This window comes from Otolemur garnettii, unplaced genomic scaffold (assembly GCF_000181295.1).
Source record: "Otolemur garnettii isolate 467f Iridium unplaced genomic scaffold, OtoGar3 scaffold00154, whole genome shotgun sequence".
Taxonomy (NCBI): Eukaryota; Metazoa; Chordata; class Mammalia; order Primates; family Galagidae; genus Otolemur; species Otolemur garnettii.
In genome coordinates this window covers 2,528,044-2,533,983 of record NW_003852549.1, presented here as the reverse complement: position 1 = coordinate 2,533,983, position 5,940 = coordinate 2,528,044, and positions in this window count along the sequence as shown.

Below are 5,940 nucleotides of genomic sequence, written 5' to 3'. Positions count from 1 at the left end.
AGACAGAGCCTCAAGCTATCCCCCTGGGTAGAGTACTGTGACATCACAGCTCACAGCAACCTCCAACTCCTGGGTTCAAGCGAGTCTCCTGCCTCAGCCTCCCAAGTAGCTGGGACCACAGGTGCCTGCCACAAAGCCCAGCTATTTTTTGGTTGCAGCCATCATTGTTGTTTGGCAGGTCTGGGCTGAATTCAAACTTGCCACCTTAGGTGTATGTGGCTGGTGCCTTAGCCATTTAAGCCACAGGCGCCAAGCCGTTTTGCCCACTTTTTATTGGGGTTATTTGCTTTATTTGGTTTTTTTTCTTGATGATTTGATTTCTTTGTAGATTCTGACTATTAATCCTTTATCAGATGTGTAGTTTATGAAAATTTTCTCCCATTCTATAGACTATTTACTCGGTTGATTCTTTCACTGTGCAGAAATTTGTTTAAATTCTATTTATTTTATTTTTGTTGTATTTGCTTTGGGTGTTTTAGTCATAAATTCTTTGCCTAGGCCAATGTCCAGAAGAGATTTTCCTAAGTTTTCCTCTAGAATTTCTATGGTGGTTGCTCTTACATTTAAGGCTTTAATTCATCTTGAGTTAAATTTTGTATATGGTAAGAGATAAACCTACAGTTTTATTCTTTTGCATGTGGCTCTCCAATTTTCCCAGCACCACTTATTTATTTATTTATTTATTTATTATTTTTTTGAAGACAGAGTGTTACTTTGCTGCCCTTGGTAGATGCTGTGGTGTCATAGCAGCCTCACACTCTTGGGCTCAAGTGATTCTCTTGCCTCAGCCTTCCAAGTGCCTGGGAGTACAGGCACCCACCACAAGGCCCAGCTAGTTTTAGAGACAAGGTCTTGCTTGAGCTCAGGCAATCTACCTGCCTCAGCCTCTCAGAGTGCTGGATTACAGACATGTTGGCCCCCAGCACCATTTATTGAATAGAGTGCTCTTTCCCCAGAGTATACTATTATACTTTGTCAAAGATCAGCTGGTTGTGGAGGGCTATATTTCTCGGTTCTCTGTTCTGCTTCACTGGTCTGCATCTCTACTTTTGTACCAGTGCCATGCTGTTTTGGTGGCCATAGCCGTGTAGTATACTTTTGAAGTTGGGTGATGTGATACCTCTAGGTTTGCTCTTTGTACTTAGGATTACTTTGGCTACTTGGTCTTCTTTTTGATTACGTATGAAGTTTAGGATTTTGTTTAATTCTTTGAAAAATTATATTGGTATTTTGATAGGAATAACACTGAATCTGTTAAGTCACTTTGGGCAGAATGGACATTTTACAGTATTGATTGTTGCGATCCATGAGCATGGGATGTTTTTCCATTTGTGTGTGTCTTCAACAATTTTTTTTCATTGGTGTTTTGTAGTTCCCCTTTGTAGAGATCTTTCGCTTCCTTGGGTAAGTATATATTCTTAAGTAAACTATTTATCTATTTTTTTTTTTTGCAGTTATCGTAAATTGTATTGCGTTCTTGATTTGATTCTTAGCTTGGCTGTTATTACTGCATAGAAATGCTACTGATTTGTGTACATTAATTTTATGGCCTGAGACTTTCCTGTATTTATTTATCAATTTTAGGAGTCTTTGGGGTTTTCTAGATACGGGATCATATCATGAGTAAACTGGGTTAGTTTCGCCTCCTCTTTTCTGATATAAATGCCCTTTATTGCTTTCTCTTCTGATTGCTCTGGCTAGAACTTTACTACTATGTTGAATAGAAGTGATGAAAGTGGATGTCCTTTTCTTGTCCAGGTCTTAGGGGAATGCTTTCAATTTTACCTCATTCAATATGATGTTGACTGTTGGTTTGTCATATGTGGTTTTAATATTGTGAGGCATGTGCCTTCTTTGCCTAGTTTGTTATGGGTTTCTATTGTGAAGTGGTGCTGGATTTCATTTCTCTACCTACTAAGATGATCTGTTTATGTGGTGAATCACATTTATTAATTTACATGTGCTGAACTGTCCCTTGCATCCCTGGAATGAAACCCATTTGATTATAGAAAATTTTTCTTTTTGATGTGCTATTGGATTTAGTTTGGTAGTATTATGCTGAGGACTTTTACATCTGTGTTCGTGAAAGATTGGTCTGAGGTTTTCTCTCTTGGTTGCATCCTTTCCTGGCTTTGGTATCAGGGTGATACTGGCTTTACAGAATGAGTTATACAGGAGTCCCTTTTTCTTTATTTAATCCATTACATACAATTTTAGCAGGAGGGGTACCAACTCTTTGTAGGTCTGGTAGAATTCAGCTGTGAATTGTTTTTTTTGGAGGGGGGAGTGGGGAGATTTTGTATTACTAATTCAATCTCACCACTCATTGATCTGTTCAGGATTTCTATTGCTTCCTGATTTAAGGTTAGGAGATTTTGTGTTTCCAAATATGTATCCATTTCCTATAGCTATGTTAATTTGTGTGTAAAGACGTGTTGATAGAAGTCTTGTATTATTTGTTATACTTTTGTAGTATCAGTTGCAGTATCTTCTTTCTTCATGTCTCACTGCGCTTATTTGAATCCTCTCTCTTCTTAGTTAATTTAGCTGGTGATCTATTTTGTCTTTTCAGAAAATTAACTTTTTCTTCTTTAATCCTTTGTTACTTTTTTGTTTTTATTAATTTCATTTAGTTCTACCTTTCTTTGTTATTTCTTGTTCTTTACTACTTTAGGGTTGTTTGGTTCTTGTTTTTCCAGTTCCCTGAGGTGTGACATTAAGTTGTTAATTTGTGACATTTTTCTCTTTGATGTGGGTATTTGTCCTCTAAATTTCCCTGTCAGCACTGCTGCTTCTCTATCCCAGAAACCTGGGCCGTATGTGTCACCATTGTCATTTGATTCAAAAAATATTTTACATTTACATCTTGATTTTATCATTGGCACAAGGATCATTCATTCACCAGCAGGTTAGTTAATTTCCACATGTTTGGATGGTTTTGAGTTTCTTTTGGAATTTATTTCTAGTTTTATTCTGCTGTAATGTGAGAAGATACATGATATGATTTTGATTTTTTGATGAAACTTATTTTGTGGCCTAAAATATGTCCTATCTTGGAAAATGTTCCATGTGCTGATGGGAGGGAGGATGCAAAGCAACTAGGTAACAGTCCACATGAAGACCGGACAGCATCTCGCTTATCAGCATGTGTATTAACATGGAATGCAGATCGTATAAACGTCCCCATTTAAAAGATACAGATTGGCTTGGCACCCGTAGCTCAGTGGCTAGGGCACCAGCCACATACACCAGGGCTGGCCAGGTTCGAACCCGGCCCAGGCCTGCCAAACAACAGTGACAACTACAACAAAAAATAGCCGAGCATTGTGGCAGGTGCCTGTAGTCCCAGCTACTTGAGAGGCTGAGGCAAGAGAATCTCTTAAGCCCAAGAGTTTGAGGTTGCTGTGAGCTGTGACACCACAGCACTCTACCAAGGGCGACATAGTCTCTGTCTCAAAAAATAAATAAATAAATGATATAGATTGATGCAATGCATAAAAAAAACCCACAACGCTAATATTTGCTTTTACATTTAACTTGCAAAGAGTTGCACAGACTCAAGGTAAAGGTGTGGTAAAAAATATTCCATGCAAATGTAAATCAAAAGGACAGGGTAGCTATTCTTACATCATTTAAAACAGACTTAACTTCAACAACAACAGCAACAAAAACAACAACAAAATATATATATATATGTAGTGATAAAGGAATCACTTCCACAGGAAGATAAAACAGTCCTAAATATACATACACTGATTTACTGAAGTAAAGGCAATACACTAATAGAGCCTTCAGCTCTCACTGACAGAGCTTAGCAGTTCGCGAAGGTAGAACATCAACAAAGACGCATTGAATGAAACACCAGAACTATGAACCCAACAGACATTTACCCAACAGTGTATCAAGAAAAAAAAAATGAATGTCTTACCAGTTCATTATTATGCTAACAAAAAGGCCTGGATCACCAGGGACATCTTCTCACAAATGTTTTCTTCCAGTGGCTGTATTCACTGCAAGGAAGCTGGACTGGATGACAGCAGGATTTTGTTATTTCTTGATACCTGTTATCAGCCTCCAGCTGAAATGCTCATAAAAATAATGCTTATGCCATGCATTTTTCTTCCAAATGTGACATCATTAGTTTAGCAATGTCTAGAGCTTACATCAGTGAAGAGTAAATATAAAAATAATTTCTTGACCAGCATGCTAGCAGCAATGAACAGATGTATGTGTGTGGAAGATTTTTCAGGGGTTTAGCCTGAAGGATGCAACATATGCTATTGCCCATGCTTGGAACATAGTGACTAAGGCACATCTGTGCATGTCTAGCACAGCCTCTGGCCTGAGACTATGTTCAGTAATGATGAAAAGGTGGTGATGGCCAGGTTCAGTGGCTCCCACCTGTGATCCTAGCACTCTGGGAGGCTGAGATGGGTGGATTGCTGGAGCTCAGGAGTTCCAGACTAGCCTGAGAAAGACTGAGATTCTATCTCTGCTAAAAATAGAAAAAGTAGCAGGGGGTTGTGGTGGGCACCTGTAGTCCCAGCTATTTGGGAGGCTGAGGCATGAGGATCACTTGAGCACAGGAGTCTGAGGTTGCTGTGAGGTACGATGCCACACACTCTACCTAGTCCTAGAGTGACAGAGCAAGACTCTGTCTCCAAGAAGGAAGGAAGGAAGGAAGGAAGGAAAGGGAATAGCCAAAATGATTTTTAATCAAGGTAATTATCATAATGGTGACAATAAATTTGACACTGTTAACTCTACCAAAAATAATGTCTGTATAGAACACTAAAAATGTGTGATGAAGGAGCAGAGGAGCCTGCTGTATAAAAGAACGGGAAAACCTAGCACACAGTGGGGGGTGGGGTATGGGGGTGAGCCTAGAAAGGGACGGAGGGAGGGTGGGGGGGGTTACCGGGAGAGGCGGTTCACCTTTTGGGGGCAGAACACTATTATAAGAGGGTCTTTAACACAAGTGTAACCTGGTTCTTTATAACCTCGATGAATCCCCAACAATAAAAAATCTCCTATAAGCCAAATATAACAAACAAACAAAAAGAACAGGAAATACAACCATTTCTATTGTGAAATCTAAGGGACATGGAACAAGACAGAGCGCCACTGTTAATGAGGCAGATGACGCTGAAGGAGACTTTTTTTTTTTTTTTTTGAGACAGTCTCAGTATGTCACCCTTGGTAGAGTGCTATAGCTCACAGCAACCTCAGATTCTTGGGCTTCAGTGATTCTCTTGCCTCAGCCTCAGAAAGTCAATTTCATTTCTGGACATATGCAACTTGATTTTAGGGGCAAGATATACTTTGCATGTATGTGTATCAGGAGACATGTACAAAATATTTATGGTAGCATTATCTGTAATAAGAAAAAGAATATATAAATGACTGAACTGAGGCCTATTGACACTATCATGTATTAAATAGGACTGAAAATTGACAAGCAGTACGATGAGCCTTAGAAAAATGATACAGAATACCAAAAGCAGGCTCGGCGCCTGTAGCTCAACCGGCTAGGGTGCCAGCCACGTACACCTAAGGTGGCGGGTTCGAATCCAGCCCAGACCCGCCAAACAATGACGGCTGCAACCAAAAATAGCTGGGTGTTGTGGTGGGTGCCTGTGGTCCCAGCTACTTGGGAGGCTGAGGCAGGAGACTCGCTTGAGCCCAGGAGTTGGAGGTTGCTGTGAGCTGTGATGCCACGGCACTCTACCCAGGGGGACAGCTTGAGGCTCTGTCTCAAAAAAAAAAAAAAAGAAAAGAATACCAAAAGCAGTCACAGAACATTGTATTTGTACACAAGTCAAAAGCAAAACTAAATGATACATTATTTAGAGACACATATATGACTTTTAAAACTGTATTTTAAAAGCAAGGGAATTATCAACAAAATTGGGGATTATAGCTACAGAAAGTTGGGCATGA